General features: G+C 41.9%; 1 long non-coding RNA gene across 3 annotated transcripts in view; it reads right to left on the bottom strand.

Moving 5' to 3' along the window:
- LOC145521250 (uncharacterized) overlaps window positions 1-14,112 on the bottom strand; it is a 42,227-nt gene that overhangs the window by 13,549 nt on the left and 14,566 nt on the right. For 2 of the 3 annotated variants that reach the window (XR_014065264.1, XR_014065263.1), the window contains one exon: window positions 13,784-13,835. The exons of the other annotated variant lie outside the window; for it this stretch is intronic. This is a non-coding gene — a long non-coding RNA (uncharacterized LOC145521250). The remainder of the gene's footprint in view (window positions 1-13,783; window positions 13,836-14,112) is intronic. 3 annotated transcript variants of the gene reach the window in all.

The following is a 14,112-nucleotide window of genomic DNA, read 5'->3' as shown; positions in this document are numbered from 1 at the left end:
AAGGCTGAGGATGAGATGACTGGATGGCATCACCAATACAATGAACATGAATGTGGGCAAAGTTGGGGAGATGGGTAGGGTCAGGGAGGCCTGGCATGCTGCAGTCAATGGGGTCTCAAAGATTCGGACACGACTGGGCGACTGAACAAAAATAATAACAACATAAAATTTAAACATGGCCATTTAGACATCAATAAAATGTTTTATGTATCACAAGTGTCTGCCAACTTTACCTCTCAAGAAGTTGTTACATGCCATACTCTACACCCAGTGATTATTCTTTTTACTGCAGCAATTCCTCTTTCTTTCCACTTCCTCCATTGTCATTGGTGTTTTACCTTGGGTTTCCCTTCAACCACAATGTTGCTTACCCTCATCTCTAATCCTGGAGTCACTCTCTCACAGTTATTCTTTCCTTTACATACAATACTTTGATCTGTTCTCTTGCTACACACCTGACTCAAGTCATGGCCCTTTAGGCCCCACTGTAGATTATTCAACCTTTTCTATATTTCATTCCCCCAGATTCTCCCATAGGGATTAAGAATAATCTTTCTCATGTCTCTTTTTCATGACATTATCCCTCACTCAGAATTTATTTTTTAATTTTTAATTTTGTATTGAGATATAGCCAATTAACAGAAAATGTTGTGATAGTTTTAGATGGACAGTGAAGGGACTAAAACATACATATACATGTATCTATTCTCCTCCAAACTCCCCTCCCATCCAGGCTGCCACATAACATCAAGCAGAGTTCCATGTGCTATACAGTAGGTACCTGGTTATCCATTTTAAATATAGCACCTCACTGAGAAATTTACCAACAGCTAACATTCAATCATTTCATGGATCCAAGTTGCTAACCTTCTACTTCTTTAAATTAGAGCTCATAACCATTAGTTTAAGGCTCATACCAAACACCACTTTCATTGCAACCGTTTGCTTAACTCGACAGAGGTCTCAGTTGTAGCCAGTCGGTCCCACTCATCCCGCCCCGTCACTCGACACCCACTCCTACAATACCAAGCTCTCTGCTCCCTTCCAAACTGCCCCTGGCCTCTCCTCTCCATCTGTCTGTCCTTTTCCTTCATCAAACATTTCTCATACACCATCTTTCTTATAAAGTTTTCCCAAGGTACAACCACTTCAGCAATCTCCTCAGCCCTTGTGTCAATATGAACCATTTGCAGACATCAGAAATGGGCTCTGCTCAGATTCAGAAAATCATGTATAACCACTGTGAGTTTAGTGGGGAAATAAGACAGAATTTCAATTCCCAAACACCTTTGACAGAATCAAACATGCAGACCAGAATGCCATTCCAGAAGCTTGTTCTTGAAACTTAAGTTCCAGTATAATAATAATGCAAAGCATTAAACATAGGTCAAATTTTGTATTTATATTAAATAATAAAAATGTTTATTTTTCTGTACTTTCTCTCTCCCTGAAGAGGATAAGGAATCTATACACTTTCCTTAAGTCAGTGTTCAGCTCCCTTCTGCTTTTGTCTAGGATGAGGTCTGCTGTTGAAGAGTTTATTTTCATTACGGAGTTGAGTAGGTATATATACCTGGAGAGATGGAAAGAGGGATTGATGGTGGGGTTCAGATTTACCAATAAATGAGACCAGGTAGCAAAAAGGAAATTCTACCATAATGCTTCTCCCAGCTCCCAAGTCTCCAGGATTAAAACCCTGTGATTCACTGCTTTCTCCCAAGCATCCAACATTAAGAATACCGCAAGGGTTAGGATAAAGCTGACCAGAATGCTGGCTCCCCAAAAGATCTTCACTTTTTGCATTTCAGGCCTTTGTTGTTAACCAAAGTTGGCTAGAAGTTTTGGAGTCATGGTTACCCCTCTGCACAGCTGTTCTTTATTTTTTTTTATTACCACCATAGATTCAATCACAAGAGAAAAAGGAAGTTTATTATTTCAAATAGTTTCTTTAAATCTGAAAAACCAGGAAATAAGCCTGCAGTTATAAAAACGTATAAATTCAATCATAGCACCTCAGTCAGGAAAAACATCAGGCCTCATGAGCCAAGCTTAGCCCCAGTCCCTGCTCAAACACCCCCACCAAACACTCCATCGTAACTATGCTTTAAAGCCAAACCAAGCTCAGTCACTTATTTGTTTCTGAGCACAAAAGTAGTGTTGGGCTGTGGAGGGTTTCAACTGAGAGCAAAAACCCCTCCTCACATCTGAATCCCAGCAAGATGGCTGCAGAAGATCTCAGTTTTCAGACAAATGTTCTACATGAAATAAAAAAGCAGGAAAATATTTTTGTTTCTAATAAAATTGCTTGATTTTAATAATAAAGCTCTATGCTTAGATTTTCCTCCAATAATATGACGATGTCAGGGTAACTAACTTCCATTTCCCTGCTATTAACCCCTAATTCTAATTTCCAGGTCAAAGCATCAAGAGTGAGACCACATGGAGAGGAATGTCTCGTGGTTGCCTGTCTCCATTAGTTCTCACTGGAACACCATCACGTATCCAGGTGGAAATACATCATACATCTGTATGACAGAAACAGTAAGGAGTCAAAACGATCTCAAAATCTTCTTCCATCATACAAGCTCTAAGTATGTAACATGAAGTGACCTTTTCGTACAACATTAGAACACAACACTGTTGGTTGAGCTCAGATGAAGAGTCAGTCTCCTGTTGGAAGCTCAGTCCAAATAATCTGCTACTGAGACAACCAGAAGGCAGTTATCAGCCCTTATTACTAATGGTTGAATTTGGGTAACTTAAAAGGACATTTTATGAGATTCCAATGCAGTCAAATATAGGCATTTTTATTGTTGTAGCCGTTATACTTAAATAATCACAACAGTGAACTCTTCATTTCCCAGCTTCTTGTAAGCCAATCACAGGGCAATAATTACAACTTCTTTAAACTATCTGCTTTAAGCACACAATCAAAAATAGAAGAGTTGCAGGGGAGAAAGAAGAATGTTTTATTATTACGTTGGGGAGGGAAAGGCAGTTGCATTTGACACAGTAAAACTGCATCTTCCTTATGCAGCTGTCTTAGATATGAATATATATGTGTGTGTATATATATATATATATATATATATATATATATTTCCATCTTATAAATAGATCTTAAATTGTCTTAAATTTCAGTTGTAACTTCTACCACTTCGAAAAAGCACTGCCTGGACCAACGTCTATGCAACAAAGGCCTGTACCACAAATAGTTCACTGGATTCCCCATGAATCATATCAGGGCATTCCATTTAAGACACATTCCTGGGACTTCCCTGGTGGTTCAGGCGTTAGGGCTCTGCATTTGCACTGCAGAGAATGCAGGTTCAGTCCCTGGTGGGGGAATTAAGATCCTTCAAGCTGCATGGTGCTGTAAAATAAAATAACATACACATTTCTACCCATGTGAGAATCCAGTTGTGTCCAGTGACTCCTCACTGACATCTAGGACGAATCTTCCCCAGGTGATTGTTTCCAGAGAAAAAGTTCAAGTGAGAGTATCAAGCGGGGAAAAATAAAATGTAAAGGAGAACGTTAAGACCAGTTGGCCCAGGTCAGGGCCCTCCCTGTGGCATGTGCAAGGAGCCTGCAGAGAAATGTCTTGTTGTGTCTTAGACCCAGAAGCAGCCTGTAAATTTCCCCGGGATACAAAATCATCTGATTAATGTGGCCGGCTGCCCATTCCCTTTGCTTTCCCATTCTGGGTCCATTGTTGCACCAAGATGTCCCTACCTTTCCCTCTACGTGACTTGTGAGCTCACAAGGCTGATGTGACTTGTCATAGCCCAGAGTAGAAAGTGTCAGTAAAGATAGCAGTTATCAGGTGAGAGCCGCTGGATCCACTTAAAAAGTCCTTAGGAGAGATTTTTTTTAAAAAACCTGAGCATTTGATCTCCCCATCCCCACTTTTAAGTTAATGAATTCTGCCTATTTGGAGTCCTGGAAAATATGAGCAGAATGAGTTAAGCCAAAAGAAAGGTACTACCTTTTGTAAAAGAGTGGGAAATACCACCCAGGAGTGAAGGAATCTCTATTTGTTGAAAGACTGTGAGCTACTGACCTTTCTGGATTCTTGATCTATGCCCTCTTTTCTTTGTAATACCTAAACTCATTCATTTTTGGGGTACAGAATACTGTGTGATAGGCCTTTTGGGGTACAGAATACTGTGTGATAGGCCATGCTGATATTCTTTCACACCCCAAAGCTCCTTAAGCTGTCTCTAGAAACAAATGTTGAGCAAATCAGTCCATGAGAAAGGTTCTTATTACCTATTGTTCACCCCAAAGTAACATCACGCAGGGAGTTGACGATCAAAGGCCGTAAAGGAAAAGCAGCGTACTGAAGTGACTCCAAAACGTCAGTACAATCTATTGAGGGAAAGGCATTTTCATGACAAGGTAACTCATTGAATGCATCTAGGAATTTGCACACATATTCTGAGCGGATCACAAAAGCTCTCCTAGGAACTCTCATTATCTTCCAGTGCCCCCACCCTCCTCCCTGGGGCAACTTCCCTGGAGAGTAACTCTTGGTGTTGATATTGTGTTAGTTTCCTAATAACCCTAAGGGACTTGGCGACTGCTCCAAAAGCAGGCTGGTTGCTCTGCATTGCAGGCAGGCAGGCCACTCCTCCGCCCTCCCCACCCCTAAATCTGGAGCTCTGACTTAATTGAGCAGGTTTACACTATTGCCCCTCCCCTCCTCCAAAACAAATGCCCTCGCTCGGATCTTCCTATTTCCTGCACTGAAGCCGGTTGCCCACGAGCTTAGCCGCTGATTCCTTTGGAGTTGCCTAGCTGGCTTTTCATCCTTTTCTCTTCTGCATTTGTTTTCTCAGAGTGAACATTTGCAGGGGCCCCGACTCCACTGACTGAATGACAGGCAACTGGCCAAGGCATTCTCTCTTCTGTTCCTAGAGAGTTAGGAAGTCTGGGAATGGGTTTGGCAAGAAGGTCCCTCAGTACCCTCAACCCTATTGCTTCTAGTGCTGCCCACTTCTTTCCAGTTACAAGTGCAAAAACCTGCATTTACTGCTCTCTGGGCAGCTTCAGAATCTCCCACGTCCCCCAGGCCAGAGGGTGTCCCCAGGAGCCTTGTTTCTGAAAGAGGGACCCAAAGGATGTTGAAGAAGAGACCGGGGGATTCCCAGCCCAGGCCTCACTTCCAATTGTCCCTGCTAGTTGAGTGGGTCTGCCACCCCCTCCTCTGACCTTCAGCTGCCTTCCTGCCAGTGCCTTTGTTTAGCTGAAGCACCAAGTTTCCACTGGGATGCCTGAAAGAGTGACCAGTGGTTCAAGACTTTTTTTTTTTTTTTCTAACTATCTCATCTTCTTTACCAGAAGTCTCCCCATCTTCCTTCTCTAATGATGTCATCCTCTTTCCTTCTCAAAGATAACTGGATGGTTGTTTGTTACTACTTTTCTGGGAATGTTCGCCTGTGCTGCAGAGACACAAGTAGCAGAGCAGGACTAAAGGAGTCGGTGTGGGACCTGGCGCTAGTGTCCCTCCAATCGTAACTTCCCCAAACATGCCCACACCGTTTCCTCCCAGGCTTTTCACAGTTACCGGGCCTGTGGCAAGTCTTTAACTTTTAAGTGAAATGATCTTTAAAGAAATAAAGAGTTTCACAAAATGGATTAAAGACCTAAATGTGAGACTGGACACTATAAATCTCCTAGAAGAAAACATAGGCATAACACCCTGACATAAATCATGGCAACATCTTTTTTGATCCATCTCCCAGGAAATTGGAAATAAAAACAAAAATAAACAAATAGGACCTACTCAAACTCAAAAGTTTTTGCTCAGCAACGGAAACAATAAACAGAACGAAAGCACAACCCACAGATTGGGAGGAAATATTTGCAAATGATGTGACCGATAAGGGATTAGCTTCCAAAATATACAAACAGCTCATGATGCTTAACAGCATCAAAACAAATAACCCACTCAAAAAATGGGCAGCAGACCTAAATAGACATTTCTCCACAGAAGACACACAGATGGCCAATGGGCACATAAAAAGATGTTCAACTTCACTAATTAATCAAGAAATGCAAATCAAAACTACAAAGAGATATCACCTCACACCAGCCAGAATAGCTATCATCAAAAAAATCCACAAACAATAAATGCTGGAGAAGGTGTGGAGAGAAGGGAACCTTCCTGCACTATCGGTGCGAATGTAAATTCTTACAGCCACTATGGAGAACAGTATGGAGGTCCCTTAAAAAGCTAAAAGTAGAGCTACCATATGAGTCTGCAATCCCACTCCTGGATATATATCTGGAGAATATCCGAAAAGATAGATGCACCCCAGTGTTCGGGCAGCACTGTTTACAATAGCCAAGACATGGAAGCAACTTAATGTCCATCGACAGAGGAATGGATAAAGAAGATGTAGTTCATATATACAAAGCAATATTACTCAGCCATTAAAAAGAATGAACTAATGCCATTAGAAGTAACATAGATGGACCTACAGAATGTCATACTGAGAGAAGTAAGTCAGAGAGAGAAGAATAAATAACCCATGCCATCACTTATATGTAGAATATAAAACGAAATGATACAAATAAACTTACAAAATGGAAAGAGACTCACAGACTTAGAAAATGAACTTACGGTTGCCAGAGGGAAGGGATAATGAGGGCATTTGGGATGATCATGTACACACTGCTATATTTAAAATGGATAACCAACAAGGATATTTTGTATAGCACAGGGAACTCTGCTCAGTGTTATGTAGCAGCCTGGATAGGACTGGGGTTTGGGGGGCAGAATGGATACATATATATGTATGGCTGAGTCCCTTCGCTGTTCAACTGAAACTATCACAACATTGTTAATCAGCTGCTGCTGCTGCTACTGCTAAGTCGCTTCAGTCGTGTCCGACTCTGTGCTACCCCATAGACGGCAGCCCACCAGGCTCTGCCATCCCTGGGATTCTCCAGGCAAGAACACTGGAGTGGGTTGCCATTTCCTTCTCCAATGCATGAAAGGGAAAAGTGAAAGTGAAGTCACTCAGTCGTGTCCGACTCTTCGAGACCCCATGGACTGCAGCCCACCAGCCTCCTCCATCCATGGGATTCTCCAGGCAAGAGTACTGGAGTGGGTTGCCATTGCCTTCTCCAGTTAATCAGCTATATCTCAATAAAAAAGTTCAAAAGCAAAAAAAAAAAAAAGAAAGAAAAGAAAAAAGAGTTTTAAAGGCTGAACTAAAGGAAAGAACAGTACATGAAACACTTAGCCTAAAATAGGAGGGAAAAAGCAGCCGGTCCAAAGTTATTTGATGGATATTCTGTATCCTACCTGCTGTAACTTTATACTTGCCCATACCAAGTCTTAATTCAGCCTTCAATTTTGTCTTAAGAAGCTCTTTAGGGTTACAAAACCATTTCTCCATCCAACTCCTGTGACCCTCTCTTAAGCATCTGAGAATTTAAACATCCCTCCAGAGAGAGGATATCGGGAATTCCCAGCCTGCACTTTGTATGACATCTAAATAATGACAGTAAATGAATGACAGTATGTACAATATCCCATGTGAACTAGATTGGGCTTCCTCACAACATGGCAGCCTCAGGAAGGTTGGTTGCTTATATAGAAGTTGAAGGTAGCAAGAGCATGTATTCCAACAAGCAAGTTAGAAATATCGTGACTGCCTTTTTTGAACTTGCCTTGGAAGTTACATAGCATCACAGTCAGAAAAGGCAGTCCAGTTTTGGAGGGAGGAAACATAACCCCCACCTCTTGATGGGAAGAACGTAAAAGGATTTATGGACGTACTAAACAATATTGACTGACCCTCCCTTTTGTCTTGCAATTAAGTTTTCATCACCCTGATCTTCTCCAGTTCTTCTGACTGGTCTATCTTCAGGTGATTTCCACATTGAAAATGTTGGCGGGTGAGGCAGCTGGTCTCCAAAGATGGCCCCTTAACAACCACTCCTCCCAGTACAGCGCTCCTGTGCAGTCCCCTCCCACAGTGAGTCTGGACCAGCACTGTGGAGGAAGTGATCCCATGTGACGTCCAAGAAGTCTTGCTGCTTATACTAGGGTCTTTTGAAATGCCCATTCAGGGGAAAGTCAGCCACCATGTAAGAAGTCTAATCTGAGACCACCATGCTGTGAGGAATCCTATGTGGTTCACATGGAGGAACTGCATGAAGAGAACAAAATGCTTGGTGAGCCCCTAGAGATTTCAGCCCTCTCAGCCTGGATGGCAGACACTTAAGTGAGGAAGCCATCTTGGATGTTCAGCCTGGTTGAGCATACAAATGACTCCAGCCCAGCCACTATCTGACTGCAAACACACTTGAGACATCAAGCAAGAATGATCCATCTGGGTCTAGACAATCCCCAGAATCTTGAGAGATAATAACAAATAGTTACTTTAAACCAATAATTGTGTGATGGCTTGATAGCAATAGAACACCAGGTTCTATCCATGCCGCCTCTGAATGTCTCCCCAGTCTGGTCCTCTTAGGCAGAACTTTGGCTTCAAATATTTGCTAAGGCAAAGCTTGCTGTTTGATCAGAGCAAGCACTTATGCCTTTAGAGAAGTTGCTTCTTGGAATTTACACTAGATATGCTCACAGTTTAGTTCAGTCACTCAGTCGTGTCCAACTCTTTGTGACCCCATGAATCGCAGCACACCAGGCCTCCCTGTCCATCACCAACTCCTGGAGTTTGCCCACACTCATGTCCATCGAGTCGGTGATGCCATCCAGCCATCTCATCCTCTGTTGTCCCCTTCTCCTCCTGACCCCAATCCTTCCCAGCATCAGGGTCTTTTCCAATGAGTCAACTCTTTGCATGAGGTGGCCAAAGTATTGGAGTTCGAGCTTCAACATCAGTCCTTCCAATGAACACCCAGGACTGATCTCCTTTAGGATGGACTGGTTGGATCTCCATGCAGTCCAAGGGACTCTCAAGAGTCTTCTCCAACACCACAGTTCCCAAGCATCAATTCTTCAGTGCTCAGCTTTCTTTATAGTCCAGCTCTCACATCCATACATGACCACTGGAAAAACCATAGCCTTGACTAGACAGACCTTCATTGGCAAAGTAATGTCTCTGCTTTTTAATATGCTGTCTGGGTTGGTCATAACTTTCCTTCCAAGGAGTAAGCGTCTTTTAATTTCATGGCTGCAATCACCATCTGCAGTGATTTTGGAGCCCCCAAAAATAAAGTCTGCCACTGTTTCCACTGTTTCCCCATCTATTTGCCATGAAGTGATGGGACCGGATGCCATGATCTTAGTTTTCTGAACGCTGAGCTTTAAGCCAACTTTTTCACTCTCCTCTTTTACTTTCATTAAGAGGCTTTTTAGTTCCTCATCACTTTCTGCCATAAGGGTGGTGTTATCTGCATATCTGGGGTTATTGATATTTCTCCCGGCAATGTTGATTCCAGCTTGTGCTTCTTCCAGCCCAGCATTTCTCATGATGTACTCTGCATATAAGTTAAATAAGCAGGGTGACAATATACAGCCTTGACGTACTCCTTTTCTTATCAGTCTGTTGTTCCATGTCCAGTTCTAACTGTTGCTTCCTGACCTGCATACAGGTTTCTCAAGAGACAGGTCAGGTGGTCTGGTATTCCCATCTCACAAGGAATCATAAAATAAAGGTCAGAACTTCCCTGGTGGCTCAGACGGTAAAGAATCCGCTTACAATGCAGGAGACTTGGGCTTGATCCAAGGGTTGGGAAGATCCCCTAGAGAAGAGAATGGATACCCACTCCAGTATTCTTGCCTGGAGAATTCTATAGACAAGAGTAGCTTGGCAGCCTACAATCCACAGGGTTGCAAAAAGTTGGACACGATTAATCGACTAACACTTCTACTTTCACAGAGAAAAAGTACCATGAGAACTTGGGAAAAAAAGAGGATTAATCCAGCCTGAAACTGGTAGGCCTGAAGAGGAGGTGATAATGAATTGGATCTTGAAGGCCAAGAAGGAATTTGTAGCTTTTTTTGTAGAAATAGGGAATTACTATGGGTTTCTGAGCAGAAAGGTGTGTGATAAAAAACTTATTTCAGGAAAACTAGTCTGAAAGCAGTGTATACATACAGTCAATTGCATTTGGGAGACACTAGGCAGGAGTGGTCTGTGACGGTGAGGAGGCCAATAAAAAAGTATTATGACCATCTGGGGATAACGAGCTCTTGTACTTGGTGTGGCAGTAAAAGAGGGTAAAACTAGTTTTAGGAGACATTCCAGAGGTTCATATGACCCTGAAACACTATATATTTCACACACGTATTGTATGTGAAATAGTAAAATTATGATACCAATTCTCCCATCCATGAAAAAAATGAAAACAAACAATTCTAAAACTTTCACTTTTGAATAAATGTTGTATTTAAAAGAAGGTACCTTTAAAAAAACAGTTTATGTTCTGGAAAAAGAGAAAGTAATTTATATCTGTAACTTTATGTGCCATCAGAGATTACCCTTTTGAACATTGCTAGAAAACATTTCTAATATATTCATATTGATTTACAATTTTTGTCACTTATCCATCCCTTTGGAACGTTAGTAATGAAAGAAGCTGCAAAAACAAAAACAAAAAAACAGGGCAGCATCATTACTAATTTTAAAACCCACATTGGCAGCTGGTGGCTCCAAACATTTTTTAAAGTATGGGGCTCCCTCTAGTGGCCAAAACAGTCCTTATCACCTGATCAAATCTGTGCCACCCATTCATATTTAACTAATTTTAATGGTAAAAAAGTTTAACTTCTAGAACTGAATTTGTACTTTAAAATATTTCTTTGCCATGTTCTGAATAGGCTCAATAATATTCACAGTAAGTTTAAGCATCTACTATTATTGTTATGATTTGTAATTATTTCAGATCACACCAAAATGCAATTATCACCTAATTAATGTACAAGCTAATTTCCTATATATATTCCCAGGAAGTGAGGTCATCATTTGTCACTCTATAAAATGTCCTCATTAATGAACCTATATCCTCTTAAAACTAGTTCAGTTTGAAACTATTCCAGAAATATACATTTCCCAACCGAATCCCATCATTCCTTGCAGTGAGGGATCACTCTGAGTGGATTCCACTGAATCACTTCTCCCACTGAGGGACAGAGTCAGACAAAAGGGGGATTTGGAGGAGTTATGAGAGTGAAATGAAAGACTAATACTGTCCACTGTGTCTACTGTGTGTCAGGTGTTCGGTTTTATGCTTTACACATCCACTATCTCATTTGAAGCCCTAGAGGGATGATATTCAGTTCCTCTACTATTTAACACAAATTTTACATACTCTTACAAGTCATAATAAGGCTTAGAAGAAAAGTAGCCATCATCTCTGCATCTCTGGGTTTAGGGTACACAGAGCCAAGCGGGGAGACCAATAAGGATGCAGATGAGTATCCTCACTGGGCAGGTGGAAACCCAGGCACTGGGAAACACCTAGGAGGGGCTCTTCAGCCCAATTGCAGAGAAGGAGGGTGGCAAGCAGCAGGGAGAGTTGCCTTGTAGAGCAGGGGATATGAGTGGAGTCTTGAAGGACGCTGAGGAGTTGGCCTGGCAGAGGGACAGTACGTGCAAAGGCCTGGAGTCAGAAGAGAGCGTTAATGTGGGTTGCCTGACACTTAGGGAAGGGATGACTGGTTAACATTCCAGTGTCAAGAAACCAAGTCAACACTCAGAGAAGTTAACAAAGAATCCTGCCAAGATAAAAGTGAGGCCTCAGTGATTGCATAGCTGCCAGCTGTTCACCTCCACCTTATGTGTTGGGGGAACGTGACAGCCCTGATCAAGGTGATGCCAGGAGAAGCTGATGCCAACATAAGTAATTATGAGGCCAGCTCTGCAAACACCTCCCTCTAGGAAGCTAAAAACAGCTGGAGTTGTGTGTCTGAAGCAACAGTGTGAACACCAGAAGTGATGTGGTAGCCAGTTATGACAAACGCAATACAGCTCGCTTTGGGAGCGAGCCTTGGGAATGGGTGGAGAGGGCGGCTTTCCCTTTCGAAGGCTGTCTGTCCAGCCTTAGATCCTGATCTTAAAATCCATCCCAGCTACCCCATCCCTGCACTATGACTGTGGAACTGCGTCTTCTAGCCCACTGGGACCTGAAGTGAACAGGACTCTTGAAAATACCTCAAATTATCCAAAAAGTGATCCACAGAAACATGGTTTTGTATATACAACCGAGTACAGTGAATTGTACAAACCCTGCAGTGGGAGACCCACGGAACTAAACTAGGAGAAGCCTCTATGACACGTCTGGGTGTTCAAACCAATCTTCCTTTAAAGACATCTGAACAGATCCCTTCCTCTCGATTTTCATAATGCTTATTCCTCTCACATTGTCTTTAAAGCTACTTTTCCTCCACTTGTATTGAGGTATAATTTACACATATTAAAATTCACCCATTTTATATGTATAGTTGATGAATGTTGAAATTGTACAGTTTTATAGTCACCACCATAAGATATTAATATAAAAACATATCTGCCATCCTAGAAATTTTCCTTGTGTCCTTCCTTTGAAGTCAGCCCCCTCCTCCAAACTCTGGCCAAAGACAACCTCTGGTCTTTTTATTGCTATAGTTTTGCCATTTCTAGAATTTCATGTAAGTAGAAGCATAGAATATGTAGTTGTTTTATATACCTTCTTTCAATTAGGATAAAGGTGTTGAGGTTTATCCATGTTGTCTGTGTGTATCAGCAGTTTGTTCCTTTTTTTGCTTAGTATTGATTGCTGCCCAGATTCACAGGACAAATTATAATAAAATTTCAAAGACTTCTCTGCAGCCGATGAAAACACAAGGTGTAATAGACCTCTATGGCCTTAACGAGGAGGCCTGAGATGAATTTAATTACTGGGCCATGCAACACCTACCCCAAATGCTGTTAAATTCACAGCTTGTAAGAGTCAATGTGGATATAGATAACTGTTGGACATGACATCAGTAAGATATGTCGAAGCTATTCATCACTCTGAAGTTTTGTTAAATCTATCGAGAAATGTCACTTCTCTCACGACTGGTCGGGTATCTTGCTGTGCTCCCGAGAGGGCAGCTTCTGCTGACCTGAAAGAGTGCGTGAGAGGGGGCAGCGCATCTTTTTTCCTCTTCCCCTTAGCAGCCTGGCTGCCAGGGTCACCGCCTGGGTCATCTGTGGACTGAAAGTGACACTGTTCTCCAGGAGGCTGGAGCCCGGGTGGATGAGGCCACAGCCAGGACCGGGGACTTCCTTGGAATGAACTGGATGGAGATGAGCTAAGGAGGAAACAGAGCTTGAGGAGTGGGCCTAGGAGGAAGGGTGGGGTTTATTTGTGTGGAAAGGATGGATGGTAAAGTCATTATTAATGATTCTGAGAGACAGCCAGATAGAAACTACTGCAAGCAGACCACCCAGGACAACCCAGGACCTACGTTGTAGAGGGTGCCCTCCTCATGAACAGTGCATTTGTCAGTAGAAAACTTTGTGCAAAGGTCCCAAAGCAATTCCTGAAAAGTACTATTTTATCTTGTGTTTAGAAAGATGTAGACAAGGATATTTGGCAATGACTATAGTAGGTATAATGCAGCCCATTGCAAGGCCTGGGTCTTAGCTCCCTGCAATAGTGTTTCTCAAGAAGCTTGAGCAATTTTCTCCCTGCTTCAGTGTTTATAGTTATTATAAAAGTATGGATAATAGCAACTTGCCCAGTACAGAACAGTGAAAGATGATCATAAGTTGTATACTGCTGTAATTAAAAGCCCAAGATGGGAAAAAATCCCAGTTCTGTAGCTTCTTACCTTTAAGGTGATGATTAAGTCACTTAATCACTTTGTTCCTCAATCTCCTGATCTGAAAAATGGAAATAATAATGATAATAATAATATTTATCTCTATAATGCTGTGGAGAAGAAACAATGTACGTATATGACATGTTTAGGTTGATGCTTGCCAATAGGAACATTTCAATAGACTATAGTTGTTGTAATTATCATTAATGTTTCTATTATTATTGTTGTTGTTATAATGACTCTAGCCTTATCTTCCACTTCTCATATTTCCTCTGTTAACAAATCCTTTAGTATAAAATCTAATCTCCTCCTTGACCCAGACCTTTTCATCTTGATTG

Source organism: Giraffa tippelskirchi, chromosome 9 (assembly GCF_054371585.1).
Source record: "Giraffa tippelskirchi isolate mGirTip1 chromosome 9, T2T-mGirTip1v1.2.pri, whole genome shotgun sequence".
Classification (NCBI taxonomy): Eukaryota; Metazoa; Chordata; class Mammalia; order Artiodactyla; family Giraffidae; genus Giraffa; species Giraffa tippelskirchi.
This window is presented reverse-complemented; position numbering and strand designations above follow the sequence as displayed.